General features: G+C 42.4%; 1 non-coding gene across 1 annotated transcript; it reads right to left on the bottom strand.

Moving 5' to 3' along the window:
* Window positions 1–16,022: 16,022 nt before the first annotated feature.
* TRNAG-UCC (transfer RNA glycine (anticodon UCC)) lies at window positions 16,023–16,091 on the bottom strand. The gene has a single exon. It is a non-coding gene; the product is annotated as a tRNA-Gly (tRNA).
* Between the last annotated feature and the right edge of the window lie 1,779 nt (window positions 16,092–17,870).

The raw sequence follows: 17,870 nt of genomic DNA, 5'->3' as shown, positions 1-17,870 counted from the left end.
TTTTCCCCCCAACAGATCACTTGAAAATCACTGATGGTCTTGGCAGATTTTTCTGCCTGTTGTAGCCATTGTAGTGTGTTGTGCTAGGTGCTGTATGATTTTAAATTGTATTTTTATTGCTTCTTTTATTTCTTACATTGTATTTTATTGTATAACAATTTGCCTTCCATAGAATACAATATAAGAAATAAAAGAACCAATAAAAATACAATTAAAAATTAACATGAATATCTTATGTGGACATGCTGCAGATCACCGGAAGGAAGCTTGAGGACCACTGATGGTCCATGGACGACAGTTTGGGAACCTCTGTTGTAGGCAATAATTATGAAGGCCCAACTAAGAAGCTTTGATCTACCTGGCTGCACAGTAGTTGCCGCTCTGTCTCTCTCTCATCAGCACACCTTGGGTCATGTCCAGAGGTAAGATCATGAGCAGGTCCTCCCTGCAAGACTTTAGACTCGCAGCCTTTCCCAACCTTTGGATCCCCAGATGTTGCTGGACTACAATTCCCACAATTCCTGACCATTGGCCGTGCTGGCTGGGGCTGATGGGAGTTGTAGTCCAGCAACATCTGGGGATCCAAAAGTTGGGAAAGGCTGTCTTAGACCACAGGTTGGCATTCTTTTAAGTACTTGGGTACTGAGACATTTCAGGATTTGTACACTAGTACCAACACTTTGAATTGGGCCTGGTAGCTTATCAAGAGCCAGTGCAAAGCCTTCAGCATTAGTGTTATGTAGTCCCATTTCACTGCCGTGCTCAACGGCCAGTCTCTCTCTCTCTCTCTCTCTCTCTCTCTCTCTCTCTCTCTCTCTCTCTCTCTCTCTGTGTGTGTGTGTGTGTGTGTGTGTGTGTGTAAAACAAAAAATTGGAGGCATGGGGTTTTTTTGCCATGCAAATTACAGGTGTGGGGGCTCCAATCTGGATTGTGGCTACAATTGGCCCTATGGAAACTACCTTTCACACCCTGTTTGGATTATTTCAATATAAAAAAGAATAATGTAGAGCTGGAAAAGGTGGAGAAAGAGGCAACCAATATGATCAATTGGATGAAAGAACTCTCCTATGAGGAAAGGTGGCTTTGTAGTTTAGAGAAAAGGTCAGTAAAAAGGGACCTGACAGAGGTATATCAAATTATGCATGGCACAGAGAAAATGGAGAGGGAGAAGTTTTTCTTCTTCCTTCATATAACTAGACTGCATACACACCGTACCTTTAAAGCACATTCAAGGCACATTTCCTCCCCCCACCCCAAGAATCCTGAAAACTGTAGTTTGTTAAGGGTGCTGGGAACTGTAGCTCTGTGAGGGGTAGCCTACAATTCCCAGGATTCTTGCAGGGAGGAATGTGCTTTGAAGGCAGGATGTGTAATGCAGACATTGAAATGTGGGCTCATCTAAGGAAGCTGAATGTTGGGAGATTCAGGACAGACAAAAAAAAGTACTTCTTCACATAGCAGCACATAGTTAAACTATGGAATTTGCTACCACAAAATGTAGTGATGATTGCCACTTTAGGTGGCTTTAAAAGGGGAATAGACAAGGTCATGGCAGGTAAATCTATCAATGACTCCTAGTCATAAAGGCTATATTATCTCCAGTATCAGTGTGCCTCTCAATACCAGCTGCTGTGGATCATGTGGGATGGTGCTGTTACATGTCCTGCTTGTGGGCTTCCTAGAGGCATCTGGTTGACTACTGGACATACAGAAACCTGGACCAGGGCCCATCTGCACTATACATTTCAAGCAGCATCATACCACTTTGCACAGTCATGGCTTCCTGCCCTCTCTCCAAAGAATACTGGGAACTGTAGTTTGTTAAGGGTTCTGAGAGTGGTTAGGAAACCCCTATTCCCCTCACAGAGCTACAATTCCCAGGGTGGTTTAACAATCAGTCCCAGAGAACTTTTCCTTTGGGCGAAGGTAAATCTTTTGAATGATCCAGCAGGGCTCTTCTTATGTTCTTACTTGCTTCATGGTCATCCCAAATTTATCTAATACTCTTTTTGATTGCCCTTTCTTCCTGATTTAGGGAACTGTTGTAAAGGGTGTGGAATTGTGTTATTACATATTTATGATATTTCAATTAATTGTAAGAAAATAATTTATTTTGCAGCACTGTGTTAATAGTTAAAGTGAATTTATTCTGATTTCCCCCCTCTAAAGCATAAGAGAAAGGCCGGGGACGGAACTGGCAATCCCACCCCATATATATGGTCTGCCTAGTAAACGTCGCAAGATGTCACCCTAAGAGTCGGAAACGACTCGCACTACAAGTGCAGGGACACCTCTACCTTTAAAGCATAAGAAGAAAACACAAACACTTTGGGCTGGAGGTTCAAGCCACATTTTAATCCCATTTTGAACTTAGTCTACTTTGCTGCTCCATATTTCAGTGCAGGTTACAATTGTACATGGGATTTTGGGGTATGTGTACATAGGGGTGTGTGTGTAATGTTTTAGATAGTTGAGAATATATGGCAGCGGTCTCCTAAGAATCACCTATAAAAAGGATTATGATGTGCTTGTAATTCAGGAGCTAAGAGCACCATTCTTATTGATTGCACTGATTCAATACATTTCTGATTGCATTTAAACTCTGCAGCATATACTCTGGCTCCATTTATGACTTGATTGCATTGGCACATTTGGAATGTCCCCTTTTATCTCATCACATCTGTTTAATCAAGCTAATATTCCATCTGTTACTTTGCTTTCGTAGTCCTTGTAGTGAGGACAAACTTAATTCGTAGTGATGAACAACCCATTTACTTCCCTCCCAGAGTGCTTGCTCTGCAGTTTGAATTTTAAGCCCGATGAGGGTGTTTCCTTCTTCAGCACAGTGTTACATTTTTTCTGAGGAAAATATTTCACCTTTTTAAAAAAGTATTTGTGGGGATTTTAGGGTTTACTTGTGGTGTTCCCTTATAAAATCCCTGTGTTTTGCCAACAGCTTTCATTATAGAGCTGACTACATATGGTGTTCTGTTTGCTATAAAATGTATCTTTGCTTGTTGCAAAACCGCAGTGTTGAGGAACTTGCTTTTTCCACATTGACTGCCACTCTAAATCTCCAGGAGAAATGAACTTCTCACTATGTCTGCCAGCCAGGATTTTGAATGCAACCACCTTACTCTATAGAGACGTGGGCTCAAATACCTCCTTCTCTTTGGATAAAACTTCTTTCCAAAGCCTGCAAGAATGGATCCTCCATCCTCCATACTCCAAGACAAGGATGTTCCTGATTCCACCAATAATTTGCCTTACTGCAGCCATCCTGGTCATCCCTTTCATCTTGTTTGTGATTTTTTCCCGTGTCAATATCCGTCAGGAAACAAGATACCTGCTGCTGGGAAATGCTTTGCTTTGCGATTTGTTGTATCTGATACTCTACACTATGTCTGCAGTTTTCAGTGTGTCCAAGCTCAAGCTTTCAAAAAACGCCTGTGTGATCCTGTTGTTTCTGCTGGCAATGACTTACTGTGGAGGGTTGCTAACATCTGCAGCAACGGTACTGGACATATATCTGGCCGTTATGTGGCCTTTGCATTATATCTCCATCTTGCCATCTTCACGAGCAAAAAAGTTAATACTGTTTCTATGGATCTCCTCTGGGATCTTCCCTGGGATTGTCTTCTTAATACTAAAGTTCACACAGAAACCCAGTGTATGCCCAGTGGAAAACTGCTCTGTCCCCATAATACTGGTAATGACTCTACATGGAAATGATGCTGTGAAATTCTGCTATGTACTCTCAATTTCTGCCCTTTTTCTCTGTCTGTCCCTCATACTCTGTTGTTATATGATGCTATATTTTAAAACAAAACAGTCAGGCATATGGAAAAGCATCTTCTCTAGAGCCAGTGTGACATTCATGATGCGTCACATTGTCTTGTTCTTTCATTTATCTCCTCTCTTGGCTATTGTGGTGGAGTCCATGCTTTATGTCAATGATATCATTGGGACCCGGACAGGGATATGGGTCTCTCTGATAATATTCAACGTTTTGATCATCTTGCCCAAAGCTTTGTCACCTTATCTGTGTGGGCTTCGATACAGGGAGATATCCTCATCCCTCAGGTTCTTCTTCAGAGGGAAGCGCATGAATGCAGTGTCTCCCATTTCATCCACTTGAGCAGAATCATACAAACTCCAATTTATTCTGCATCCAGTGCATTCCTACCACTGGTTTGGGAAATGACATTGGCCACAATCCATATCTGTCCTGTATCGATCCTGTTATTTCTTATGAAACATTGCGTTTTGATGCATTTTTCCCCAAACCAGCTTTGATCCAAATTGAGAAAAAGAGCGACCTAGCTGCATTTTAAACCAGTAATATCTACACAATCTAACTGGAGCTATATTTGATCGCTTCTATCAAATTGGAAGCATTTTTCCTAAAGTACATTCATTTGTTGTATTGATCTGCTGGCTAAATTACTAGTCATTTATTTTTCAAAGGCAACATATTATAAATGTCAAGGTAACAGAATCCTGCTGATATTTTAGCCTAATAATAATATTGTGTTGAATTAGATGCCATGGTGCAGTAGTAAATTAGAAGGAAGATGTTAACGACAACAAAAAAGAGTCTTCACCTGTGGATAAAACTGGAAAACAAAAAGGGGCCCTGGGGAACAACACAACAATGGCCAGTGTACCAATCACTGCTATTCTGATTTCAAAGTCACAAAATGTGCCTCTTTTTCAAAGAGGGCCCCCTCCAGAAGTCCTTTGTGAATTCATGATGCTTTGTGCTCATGATGCTATTGGGAAGGTCATATGCAATCCCACTTTTAATACTATTTGTGCCTACAAATATTTTAGGGCAGTCATACTGCTTTGTTTCCAGTCAGTGCATATCCTGTAATTTTCTACTGAAATCCTGTAACTTTCCATGCCAAAAATATTCTGGGGTGGGGTTGTGGGGGTTTTTTTTGCTCCTGCTTTTGTTAAGATGTAGCCATTCCAAATGGCAATAATGTGGTGGCATTAAAGAAGAATCACAGAACAACGAATAAAGCACAACGATGTGCAGTCTGGTATAAATCAACTGTTACTATTATTCTGCCAAGAACATGTTGCAGAATACACCCACAAAAAAACCACCAGTCTGAGGAGGCCCTGGGTTCAATACATATATGCCTGTGATCAGAAAGGGAATCACCTACAGCCCCAACTGGATCTCTGAAACAACAAATATCTCCCTACTTTTTAAAAGCATGTAGCATGTTAAAAGTTCAATCCTATGCATTGTCTCCTTGATTGCTCTATTATCTATTTGTCTGATCTGTTGCTGAGGAAGGAAATGCAGCTATTGGCCGGGGAAATATATGGAATTTCTGAGTTACTGACAATGTACGGAAATTGAGAGTGACTATGGAGGACATCTTTCAACAGGGAACCTATTTACAATTTCCCATATTTCACTTTCATTACATGTTTGTGTATGTTGGGTTTTTTTTAACAATTTCATCAAATACTAACATAAAGAGGTTTGGAATACTGTGACTTGATCATAGGGGGAAAAATACTTTTACAGCATTGTCTTGACCTGAGTCGGGGAACACATTTTTCTTGCATTTCCCTTGGGGACAATCTGTCAGGGCTGCATGTCAACTGAAGCCAGTCATTGGCAAGTCCAAAGCCAGAAATGGATGGTCCTCTCCCACTTCTCTCTCTCTGACACCCACTTTTCTCCCTCTCTTTCTGAAACTCTGCCTCCTTCAACTAGGCCTAAGGCCAGAGCTTGGAAAAGTTCCTTTTTTGAACTACAGCTCCCATCAGCCCCAGCCAGCATGGCCACTGGATTGGGCTGATGAGAGTTGTAGTTCAAAAAAGGAACTTTTCCAAGCTCTGCCTTGGGCCAAATGCAGCCCTGGGGGCTACAGGTTGCTCATCCCTGATCTCGACTGAGGGCTCCATTTGTCACCCTGAATAGCTGTTTACAGTTTAGCCAAGTAAATGCAGAATGTAACTAAGTGAGAATAGAATTTCATTGTTTGTTGCTGTGCACTTATCTTTAGACTGGAAAATCAGGACCTATGTATGCTCAATGAACCAATCACACTAGCCTAGTTTAGGAACTGGGCTGATGGCTTAGACATCCACAAAGGGTAGACAAACTCTGGACTGTGAACCAATTTTAGCAAAGAGTAACTCACAGTAAATGTTTTATCCTCCCAGATTTTTCCCCCTATATTTTATGTGTTTGTTTCCATAATCAGTTTCATGTGTAACACAAGATGGATTTGTCTATAAAGCCATTCTTCAGGAATTCACCCTATGAACTCCTTGCTGACAGGACCAGTGCAACCCAGTGTGCTGCCTGAGCTGGGTTGCTGTTGCCACCACATTTTCCCTCCTGCCTGCTGCTGGCATGCTAATGCTCCTCCTCCTCCTCCCTCCACCGACTTTCCAAATTGAGGGCATCCTTGTCCCTAAATGCAGTGCTGTGGAAGGGTCCTTCCTCAGAGTGAGACACTCTGGCTTAGGTGTCTACAGAGAGTGCCTGCACCACCACTGCTTTGCCAAAATGGTGACAAATACTGTTCAGGATAAATGGTTTAATTTAAGCAGCGTTTGCCATCTTTGCAGCAAGATAGTGGTGGCACAGACACTCTTCATGTCTCACTCTGGTTGAAGTGGCTGTGGACTGTTGAAAAATGGTGGCTCCAGAGAGTCCTGCTAGAGCACTGCTGGCTGATCCTCTGTGGTGGTGGCAGGGGTGCTGTATGGCCAAGCAGGTGGGCAGTGGCAGTGGCAAGAGCTGCTTCAGTCGTAGCAGCTGTAGCAGGGGGGTGGTGAACTGGCTGCTGGATGTGATGGAGGTGTCAGTGGCACGTGTGTCAGGCAGGCAGGCTGGCCAACCTATGTGGGTAGATGGAGATGCAAGCCCTTTTGATCCACCACCTGAGACACACATCTCAGCAGGCTTCATTATAGAGTCAGTCCTGCATGCTGGGTTATTTTTTTATTGCTCCTGCTTTCTTTTTCTATATTCTGCTTCATAAAGATTAGCACCATTTATCCCTGATGTTATTCATGGGTCCACACCTTACGTTTAAAGTGCTGTTATACCACTTTAACAGTCATGGCTTTCCCCCAAAGAACTCTATAGTTTGTCAAAGTTGCTGACAGTTATTAGGAGGCCCCTCTTCCCCTCACACAGCTACAATTTAGAGTGGTTTAACAATCAATCCCTCTTCCCAGAGCACTCTGGGAATTGTGGCTTTGTGAGTAGAATAGGAGTGTCTTTAACCCTCAGCACCCTTAGCAAATTACAGTCCCCAGGATGCTTTGGAGGAAGCCATGACTGTTAAAATGGTCTCATTGTGCTTTAAATGTGTGGTGTGGATGTGGCTATGGTCTTCAGAGGAGCTTTGGTAGGTTTATCTAGGCCCAAAGATGAGCATTGTTCCCCAAAACTCTGCATGATTCAGAAGAAGAGAGAATATATGTGTACAATCGTTGTAAGGGATTCAAGCTTTGAAGCTTAAGACTAAATTCATAGTTTACCAGGAGATATGTGTCCTCTAGATAGGACATACCCAGCTCACATGATATAAAGCATAGCTTAGCACTTCCTTGACATATTATTATTATTCCTACATAAGATTTAAAAGTGAGTGATGTATCGACAAAGTTAGCATCCAGAGTTATTTCACCTCTGTTACCCAAGAACTGTTATCCAGAGAGTATAAATCTGTGCAGAGAACCAAGATGTTTCAGCTATACACACTTGCTGAAAGCCACTGTGCTTCTAACAGTGTTGCCATTGCTTATATGCTGGTAAGGAAGAAAGGTGAGTGATGATGAGCTCATGGCTTTGGTAAGCACTGTTGACTTTCAGCTCTCTTCAGTGAAGGGATGGAAATGTATTAAAACCAATATGCAAATCCAGACACAGTTATCCTTCAAAATTCACACTTGTCTGAATTTTGCAATGTGGCACTCCAATCAATGTTTGCAAAAATTCATATTTTAGGGGGAAAGTGTGGATAAAAATGGATATATTAGTGAAAATAACATACAAAAATGCATTATATTAGAGGAAATTGCTCGCAAGACTGTGTACATTAGTAAAAACAGCATACAAAAATGAGTATATCAGGAGAAATTTGCACTACAGTGTTGACAAAGTTTAATAAGGATTTTTAAAAAAAAAAAACCCACAAATTGCTACAGAAAAGTAGAAAACTGAATTTAAAATTGGAAAAATTAGAAATTAAGAGAACCAAAATTGACAGATTCATCCATCCCTACCACAATCTCTGATTCACATATTAACCATATAGATCATGGACTGAAGAGTCTGTTAACCCAGGAAAACTTATTGCATCTAGATGCCTAGAGTCTCAGAAATATGGGATTACACAAAGGTTCTTCAAGAGTATCATGTAGGCTGTTGTGCACAGGACCCTAGGTAAGGTTCAGGTTTTAGACTAGATGTTTTGGCTCTCATCCCTATGAATCTATGATCCCAATACTAATTTGGTGCTCTGTTGTTGAAGGTCCTGAGAAATTAACATAAGGTTCTTTGCCAAAAGTTCGGAAGGTGGGCAGTAGGAATGGGCGCGGGGAGTCTCAATTTATTTATTACATTTCTATCCCACCTTTCCTCTAAGGAGCTCAGGAGATGTACATGGCTCTTCCCCTCCTAATTTCACCCTCACAACAACCCTGCAAGGTAGGTTGGGCTAAGAGATAGTTACTGCCCTAAGGACACCCAGTGGGCTTCATGGCTGAGTGGGGATTTGAACTCTGGTCTCTCAGATCTAAGTCCAACATTCTAAGTCCAACATTCTAACCACTACAACAAACAATGTCATCCTGGCAATGGGTAGTCCTGTATGTTGCCTTTGTCCTACCCTACAAGAGGAGCCCTGAACCATCACCACTGTAGGAGAGAAATAGCCCTAGACTAAAGGTCAGCGTAGCCACACCACTTTTCAAAATACCCATTTGATATATTCATCAATGACTCAAGTCAATAACACAACTGTTGAAAAGAAAGTAAACATTCAACAGTACATCCTTTAATCCTTTGTGAGGCTGCTTTGTTTCCCCAGCAACATTAAGAAATGCACAGAAACATACAGGGTCCCTTTCCACAGAGGAGTGGGTAAATAATGCTCTGTAGATGCAGGAAGTTGCGCTACCAGCCAAATTTTTCAGGCTTAGTGTGAACACAAACCAGATCCAGGCAAGTGCTCAGTTAAGAGAGATCTCCTTCCCCATGAACGTGTATTTTTCTTTATGCCAAGGAGATGTTTTTGAGGCATTAGAGAAATGTACTAAAAGTAGCGATGTGTGATTCTATCTAAAATCCTCAAAATGAATTAGGCAATTTTCATATAGTACCAAAAAGTATTGTTAAAGTTAAAGTGCTTTTGTACTCCCCAGGTCTATAAAATGTATTGACTTACATTGTCTAGACAGCATATTCAATATACAATGCCCCCCCCTGATTCTGCATTGCTAACGTTCAAAAATAGTGTGGCAGAAGCTCAAAGGGACCTTTCGTGTCATGTGCAAAATTCTCTGTTGATTTATAGACTGATTTCATGCCTGTTGACTTTGGGAGCAAATCCCAATGATTTAAGTGGGACTTAATTCCTGGTAATGGTTAGGCTTGCAGACATGGAAACATAATATATGCTCTGCAATAACAGGATCTCCTGTGTAGAAAGCTGCCTCATATTAAGTCAGAACACTGCCCCATCTTGCTCAGCACTGATTGACATTGGCTCTCCAGGTTTCAGACAGAAGTTTTTATCAATCCTACTTAAACACACCAGAGATTGCTCCTAGGCTTTCTGCATGCACATCATGCACTACCACTGCACTACAGCCTGGATTTAATCTCAGACAGATGTTCATCCTATCCTATATCCTCACTGAAACCCTTGAGCAATTTTTAAAAAGTACACCACTTCCTTGGCTAATTTCTTCTACTGGTTAAGCATTCTAACTTAAGAATGCTGTGTTGCATCTTGGACACAGTGCTTATAATCTTAACCTTGGTGATCCTAGCAAACAGCTGTTCTCCCTCTTAGGGTGGATCTTGGCAGTCTGGCTGGTGTTCTTTCTATTACTTCCTTTGCACAGTGCTCAGTGATGGTTCAGAGGCAGAATATTTCTACTTGACCTCCCCAAGGATCCTGGCTTAGGACCTGTTGGTGGGCTTAGGTCCTGACCGCGTGTTGCTGGAATTCAGTGGCCACAACCAAGAGTATGTCCTCCTGATGTGCTTCATCAGTGCAGATAAAGCACCTGTGAGAGGAGAAAGCAACAGTTTGCTTTCTTAAAAGCACATCTAAGAACTATTTCACACACAGGCTTCAGCGCATGTGATTGAGAAACAAAGGTGTATGCATAGACACAATCCACCTGATCCTTCTTCCTCAGTAAAGGGAGAGGGAAAGATCCAGTGAATCATACACACACAGTACCGGTGTTGCATTGCACATTATCATGTCACACTAATGGACTATGGTAAGTGTTGTGGGCACTGCAGAGCATTCCTGGAGTGATCAGGAAAAGGAGAAAGTGTCAGCACTTTAGACAGTTCTGCCCCCTTACTTTCAGTTTCAACTGAAAAAATGCTGCTGTCTGACAATGAGTGGGCCCCTGACCCTCCTCTTCTCCATCCCTTGTCACCCCAGCCACTCCGCCGCCTCCAATTGAAGGGGGAAAATCAGAGGGTGGACCAGAGACAGTGTCCAAGGAAGATCTGCTGAACCTGGCTTCACCCCCATCGCAGACGACACCTTGGCAGATGCTCAGACAGGCACAATTAACACCCACTCTTTGCCCTGTTCATAGGTGCACCTGCTTGTTAACCCTGTCCTGTTCAGAGACAACTTTCCCACCAAAGAGAGAGCCCACCATGAGCCTTTTTAAACAGTCTCGAGGGACATGTCTAGTTGCTGCAACAATGTCTTAGCTTGAGTAGCTATGCTCTGTGCTGCTGTGTAGAGATGCAGAATCCTGTGTAATCTGTACACTGATTTACGAAACGCTCTAAGCTGAAATTCCACAGTTAACATAACTGAGAAAAAACACTTGAGTCTGAATCCAATGGGTCTGCCAGGACAGTAGGGCATGTTCATCCACTTCTTCACCACCACATGTACTGAATCAGTCCCAAAGGAATACTATTTGCAGTAGTGTAGTGGCAAATTCAGAAATGCAGCATCTCTTCATGTTAGTCCCCCCCCCTTTGCTCCTGGGTTGAGAATGAGATCCCTGTTTATGCCTTCACCCACAATAACAGACACCCCTAAGAGTCAATAAGCATGAAAGGAGAGAGTGTTAGCTACTGAGAAGAGTCTTCTCAGTGGCTGACTCACTTCCTTTCACTCTGATTGGCTCCAATCAGCATGAAAGGATAAGGAAGCATCTTAGAAGACTCTTCTCAGTGGCTAACACACTCCCTTTCAAAAGGATTGGCTTGTAGGATGCTGAAGACATAGGGACCCTGCTCCCCAAAACGAAAGGGGTCTAAGACCCCCGAAGATCCCAGATGGCTACACCCTTGATTACCTATACTTGTGCACATATATACATACCTACATAGATATCCTCATTACATATATCCTTGCTCGATTTCTGTTTATATCTATCATGTAGCAGTCATAATATTTACCAACTTAGAAGATTAGATGTCACTCTATCACTACCATGACAATGCTGATTTTGAAAGAGCCAGGAAAAGCATTTTTTGGAAGAACATGCATGCAAATTGCCAAGAAAAGTGGAGAAAAAGAACATTCTTTTCCAGGATTTGTTGACCTTGCTCTCGATAGAAAAATGTCAAAACAAAGCAATGAGATCCACACACAAAAAAAGCAAAAGTGTGTTTTTCCCCCGATTGTGAATGTTGGAATTGTGTGTACTGGAGCATATGCAGGATCTTGGTTCATTGTCAAATATTGGGAGCACTGAAGAACCCTCAATCTAGCTGACTTGAGGGTTCTGCTTTGGGAGCTTGTACACATCAGCTGGAGAGCTGGGGAAGGGACTAATTAAGGATTTATTGTGGGTTAAGCAAGAGATGAGAACCACATTATTATTTTTTTAGCATTTATGGCCCTGCTTATCTAATGGTCAGCTCAAGTTATGGAACACACTTTTGCACTGCTTACCTCTGAGCTCTGGCTACTTTAAATAAATAAATGTGTAGTCTGATCATTACCCTTATTTGTTTCCAGAAGGGCAGTCATATTACACTGTTGCAGCAAAAACAACAAAGAATCTTGTGGCACCTCAAAGACTAACAGATTTATTATGGCATAGGTTTTTGTGAACGACGTCTCACCCCTTCGGATGCATGGTGCCACCCTGAGTTGCAGGTATGTATACATATAGTTGGAGAAAGTGGGTGGAATGCCAAACAGTATGGTCAGAAAGAAATGAAATGCAGACCAGGACAGAAGGGGATAATTATATTATTAATAATGGCTATTCACATAAAACAGTTGTTGTTGATAACACAGACATGCTGGCAGTAAGCCATTTAACATAAGCAGTGTGATTTATGTTGCAGAGTAGCAAAAAGCACCTGAGTCGGCTTTGTGTGTTTGAATCCTTGCAAAATATTACACCTTCCTTGGAATTAGTCAGACTGAGACTTTAAGCTTTAAAATAAGAAAGAACTACTTTATTCTGGAAGTACATACTTGATAGGAAAGAGTTCTACATCTAGCTAACTAGCTAAGTGGGAGATGCAAACACTAAGCCTAGTGTTTGCCCTCATGCTTGGAGGAGAGGGAGAGACAAAGAGAAGATGTCTGCTCTCCCTCTCAAGAGAAAGAAGAAGCTGGATGATGTGATCAGCATCCTAAGAATAATGGTTTACACAGGAAGGGTTAGCAGGAGATCAAAGGACAGGTATAGCCTAGGAATCAGGAGGTCTCCTTTCTAGCTACCCTTTTTAACCCCATGCAGACCCAACCCACCAGTTCCAGGTGAACCACATATTCCAACACCCCTTCTCAATGAGAACTTGGTTCACTCTCCAAGGTTCATCTTGTCTTGTAGCTTCTGGTGTCGGACTTTGCCTAAAGGTTTGGTCAAAGCATCAGCTGTCATCTCTTCTGTTGGACAGTAGGTCATCTCTAGAAGTCCTTTCTCCCTTATGTCTTCTAGGTAGTAGAATTTCACATCAATGTGCTTCATGCGAGAATTTAATCCTTCTGATTCCGTGAGTCTTATGCAGGCAAATATTCTGATAGGCTCCGGTTCAGATATGCCTAAGTCTCGTAGAAGCTTGCATAGCTACATCATTTCCTTGCATGCGTCATCAGCTGATATGTACTCTGCCTCTGTAGATGAATGTTCTACAGTCTCTTGTTTTCCAATCGCCCAGCAGATAAGTGACTGCCCATAGTAGAACAGGTTTCCACTGGTTGACTTGCGATCCTTGGTGCCTCCAGCCCAGTCAGCGTCCACGTATCCCAGAGGCTTGGGATCTTGAGTAGCTGATAGCTTTAGTTTTAGGTTTGCAGTGCCTTTCAGCTATCTTGCCACTCTTTAGACTACTTCACAGTCTTTTTGGGTTGGTGAGCTGGTTCTTCTATATAGGTATTCCACTCTACCACCACGTCTGGCCTGGTTACTGTGCTGATGTATAGGAGTTTTCTTATAGTTTGTCCTCCCATGGTTGATTGTTTGGTCTGGTTTCAAGTATTCTACTTCCATTCGAGTAGGTGCTACATATGCATCTTTCAGCCCTAGACTTTCAAGTAGGTCTTGAATATTTTGTTTTTGGTTCAGTAGAAATGATCCATCTTCCTCTCTTTCAATTTGTATTCCAAGGTAGTATGTGATGTCACCTAGACATTTCACCTCCACTTCCTTGTTTACACTATTTACTAATGCTTGCTTGTCTTGTGGACTCTGGTAGGCTAGTAGCAGATCATCTACATAAATCAAAATATAAGTCCATCTGTTGTTCTTGAATCTGCTGTACAGGCATTTGTCTGCTTTGCCTCTTTTAAAGCCTTCTTTCAAAAGCATTTGGTTCAGCTTCTCGTTCCATGCCCTTGCAGCCTGTTTCAGTCCATTGATGCTCTTTTGTAGTTTGCATACTAGTGTTTCCTTTCCTGGTATTTCAAACCCTGGTGGTTGCTGCATGTAGGTATCTTCCTTTATCTCACCATGCAAAAATGTAGTCTTTACATCTAGATGCTCTACTTGCATCTTCCTGTTGGCAGCAACACTCAGGAGTGTCCTGATTGTTGTGTACTTAACTACTGGAGCGAACATTTCATCATAATCCTGGCCATATTTTTGTGAATATATTTAGCAACTAATCTTGCCTTGTATCTTTCAATGTTGCCTTCAGCATCAGCTTTCTTTTTGAAGATCCATTTACATCCAGTTGTTTTTCTTCCTTGTGGTAACTGGGTTAGTCTCCAAGTTTTGTTCTTGTGAAGAGCCTCCAGATCTTTCTTGGCTGCTTTCTTCTATTTTTCCCCTTCTGCTTTGGGTAGGCTTTCAACCTCTTCCCACAGCTCTGGCTCTGGAACTTCATCAGCGCTTGCGAGGTAGGACAGTGGAGGTACACCTCTGTTGGTGCGGTTAGATCTTCTTGTTGCAGGATTCTCTACTGCCTTTTCTGGCTGTGCAGGTTCCTCTTCTTCTGTATCCTCTTCTTGCTCAGATTCCTCACTGTCCTCCAGCACTGGCATGTTGTTGTAATCTGCATTACTGTTTGGTATTTCTACTTAATCTTCTACACTGTCATGGTCTTGGGATGGTGTCCTTTCTGGTTGAAGTGTACTTTCACCTTCATCAAAGTAGGCAGCTCTTTGGATTTCAATTCTTTCTGTTTTGGGATTTAGGATTCTGTATCCATTTTGTTTTGTAGAATATCCAACAAAGATTCCTTCCTTTGTACTGTTGTCCAATTTGGTTCTCTTCTGATGTGGTATGTGACTGTACACTTTTGATCCAAACACCTTTAGATGAGCCAAACTGGGTATGCATCCATGCCATAGTTCAAATGGAGTCTTGTTGCCATTTGCTTTCATTGGCAAACGATTCTGCCAGTAGGTGGCAGTACACACCGCTTCTCCCCAATGTTTCTGTGGGAGATTGGCATCCTCTAGCATTGATCTCACCATCTCAATAAAGGTTCTAAATTTTCTCTCCGAGACACCATTTGACTTTCAAAGGCTGATTTTCAAAGGAGGGGAAGCAAAGTCTGAGCCCAATACCCTGTGTGGGGATTAGGCATTCCAGCTTACCCACTATCTGTTGGCAAGAACTGCTGCTTATCTATATATTAAAATAAAAAGAAGCTCATGCGGACAAATTAAATGGCAGATGGTTTGGAGGGGTCTCACCAGCACTGTGCTTTGGAGCACACCTGGGTGCTCTGTAAGAAAAGTTAAAAAAAAAAAGGTTTACAAAAAGGGTGATGGGAAGGAAGAGGCAGGAGATCTAGGGGATGGCACAATAGATTCAGGGGTCAGGTGCCTTTCCTGGCGCGACATCTGTTCAAAGCAGAAGGACTCCACAGTAAGTGGCTGGCCACTTTCTTTTTCTGACCTTGAGCTGATCTTGGGCCAGCAACTAGGCTATTCCTGGGTATGGTTTTGGACCTTCTTGCATGCATAGGGACATAAGAAGCTGCCTCATACTGACTCAGACTATTTGTACATCTACACTTACTGGCGGTGGAGGTTGGTCCATAAGGGCAAGTGGGGCACTGCCCCACTGAGATCAGTCTGTCCCAACCTGCCTGCCTTCTTGCTTACAACCAGTCCAGGGGGTGGCACTGGCTGTCAGCATCCTCCTCCTCAGTCTCATTGTTTGCATTGTAGAATTCAACAGGGAGGAGGATGGAGCCAATACTAGAATTAATTGGCTCTGCCTATCATTGGCTCTTGCTTCACCTACTGATGGTTTCCCTGCCTTCCGCCTTACTAGTCCTAATGAGCACCAGCCTCCAAAACTCACTGGCAGCGGCTCTCTAGGGTTTTAGGCAGGGAATCTTTCCTAGCCCTAGAGATGCCGGGGATTGAACCTGGGACCTTCTGCATGGAAGGCAGATGCTCTACCACTGAGCTACGGCCCTTCTCCTACTGAAAATCCCAGATTCAATCCACAGGATCTCCAGGGCTGGGAAAGACTCCCTACTTGAAACCTATGAGAGGTGCTGCCTGTCCGTGTGGGCAGTACTGAGCTAGATGGACCAATTTGTCCGCCCTTGGTATAAGGCAACTTCCTATGTTGCTAGGACATGGAAATTACAATAAGAATTGAATTGTATAATTGCACACCCTATATTCAAACAGCAAATTCATGCTACAAATGCTGATCCAAGAGCCAAAACAGCAGCATCCATGCACGATAAGGAAGTATCAGGAAGGTATGCAGAAATTTTAAAAAGACAGGGAAAAAACCTAAGCATGGAAACCCTGAAAACTCCCTGTTGGGGATTGATGATATTCAATGGCCACAGAACACTGAGAGTGGAATGGGTGGTGGTGAAATGGAGTATCTTGGGAAAGGGCATGGCTGGTGAGAGGGCAGGCAGGCTAGAACTGTGAGCACTCCACATTGCAACATTTTGTTGCGGGTCTCACTTGTTTTTGTTTTGTACACTGAACAAATGACAAATAATAAATAGAAACAAATTGTGCATGTTTGTGCATGTTTCTGGTGATCCAGGTATGACTGGGTACTGGTGCAGGGAAGCGCACTGAAGTATCATTTATGATTGCTTCAAACAAGGCATTTTAATACTTCCATATGGTCCCTGAGTACCAAATACATACACTGCATGACTCATTTTGAATTTCTCACCTGTGTATTTTTAGCTGCTTGAGAAAGAATTGAGTTCTCCTCTGCTTGCATATACAGTATATTTAAAGCTGCTACAGGGACAACTTCTGCTTCCACACCCAGCACAAAAAACCTACAGGCATCCCTTCAAAGAGATCCGTCTGTCTCCTGATGAAACGGGAAAGGTTTATGTGGTACTAGAGACAAATACTGTGGCAGTGGTACTGAAGACTGATAGCCATAAGGTGTCTTTGCACAACTGCCTTTTACCACATCAGAAAACTCTACAGTAAATGCCACCAAAAATCCTGCATAACATGCTGTTAATCATGCTACTGGAAACAGATGCTTCACAAATGCACTTGGTATGAGGATCATGGCACATTTCAAAAGAAAAGAGCCCCCTCCATGGTGTGCATGTGTGTGTGTGTGTGCATGCGTACATGTGTTCCATAGCTCAGTGGCAGAGCATTTGCTTTGCATGCAGAAAGTCCCAGATTCAATCACCAACATCTCCAGGTAGGAGAAAGACCCTTGCTTGAAATCGTGGAGAGCCACTGCCGGTCACCGTAGACAAGACTGAGGCAGATGGTCTGACTCAGTATAAGGAGGGAGAGAGGAAGATGGAAAGATCCTGCATAATTAGATTATGAGATTATGTTTAACTTAATTTTTAAAAACTAAACAAAAACAAAACATACCATTTCTGCCTTTCCTGAAAATCATATTGCAACATCAAGCATTTTTTCCCCTAATTCAGGGGATTGTTTTGTACCTTTGTTCTTGGAAATGAAAGATTCATTTAAAAATAGTAATGCAGTGCCACCTCCTGGACTACGAATGGAACTGTAAAAAAGCAATTCTGATGGTACATGAATGCAAGTGAAGGAGTGGCCAAAAGCAATTAATTAAATGCAGGGTGTTCTGCTTATAAAAAGACAGAGGTGAGGAGGAAGACTTTGGCAAAAAATGAAAGCTTTATATTGCTCATGGCTTATGACAACAATGAGTGCAAATATTCAGGCTGTCAGCAACGTAGCAAAAAGGACTTCAGGTCAGAGTACTA

The sequence above is a fragment of the Rhineura floridana genome, chromosome 7 (assembly GCF_030035675.1).
Source record: "Rhineura floridana isolate rRhiFlo1 chromosome 7, rRhiFlo1.hap2, whole genome shotgun sequence".
Classification (NCBI taxonomy): Eukaryota; Metazoa; Chordata; class Lepidosauria; order Squamata; family Rhineuridae; genus Rhineura; species Rhineura floridana.
Note: the sequence above shows the minus strand (reverse complement) of the source record. Positions and strands in the feature narration are given on the sequence as shown.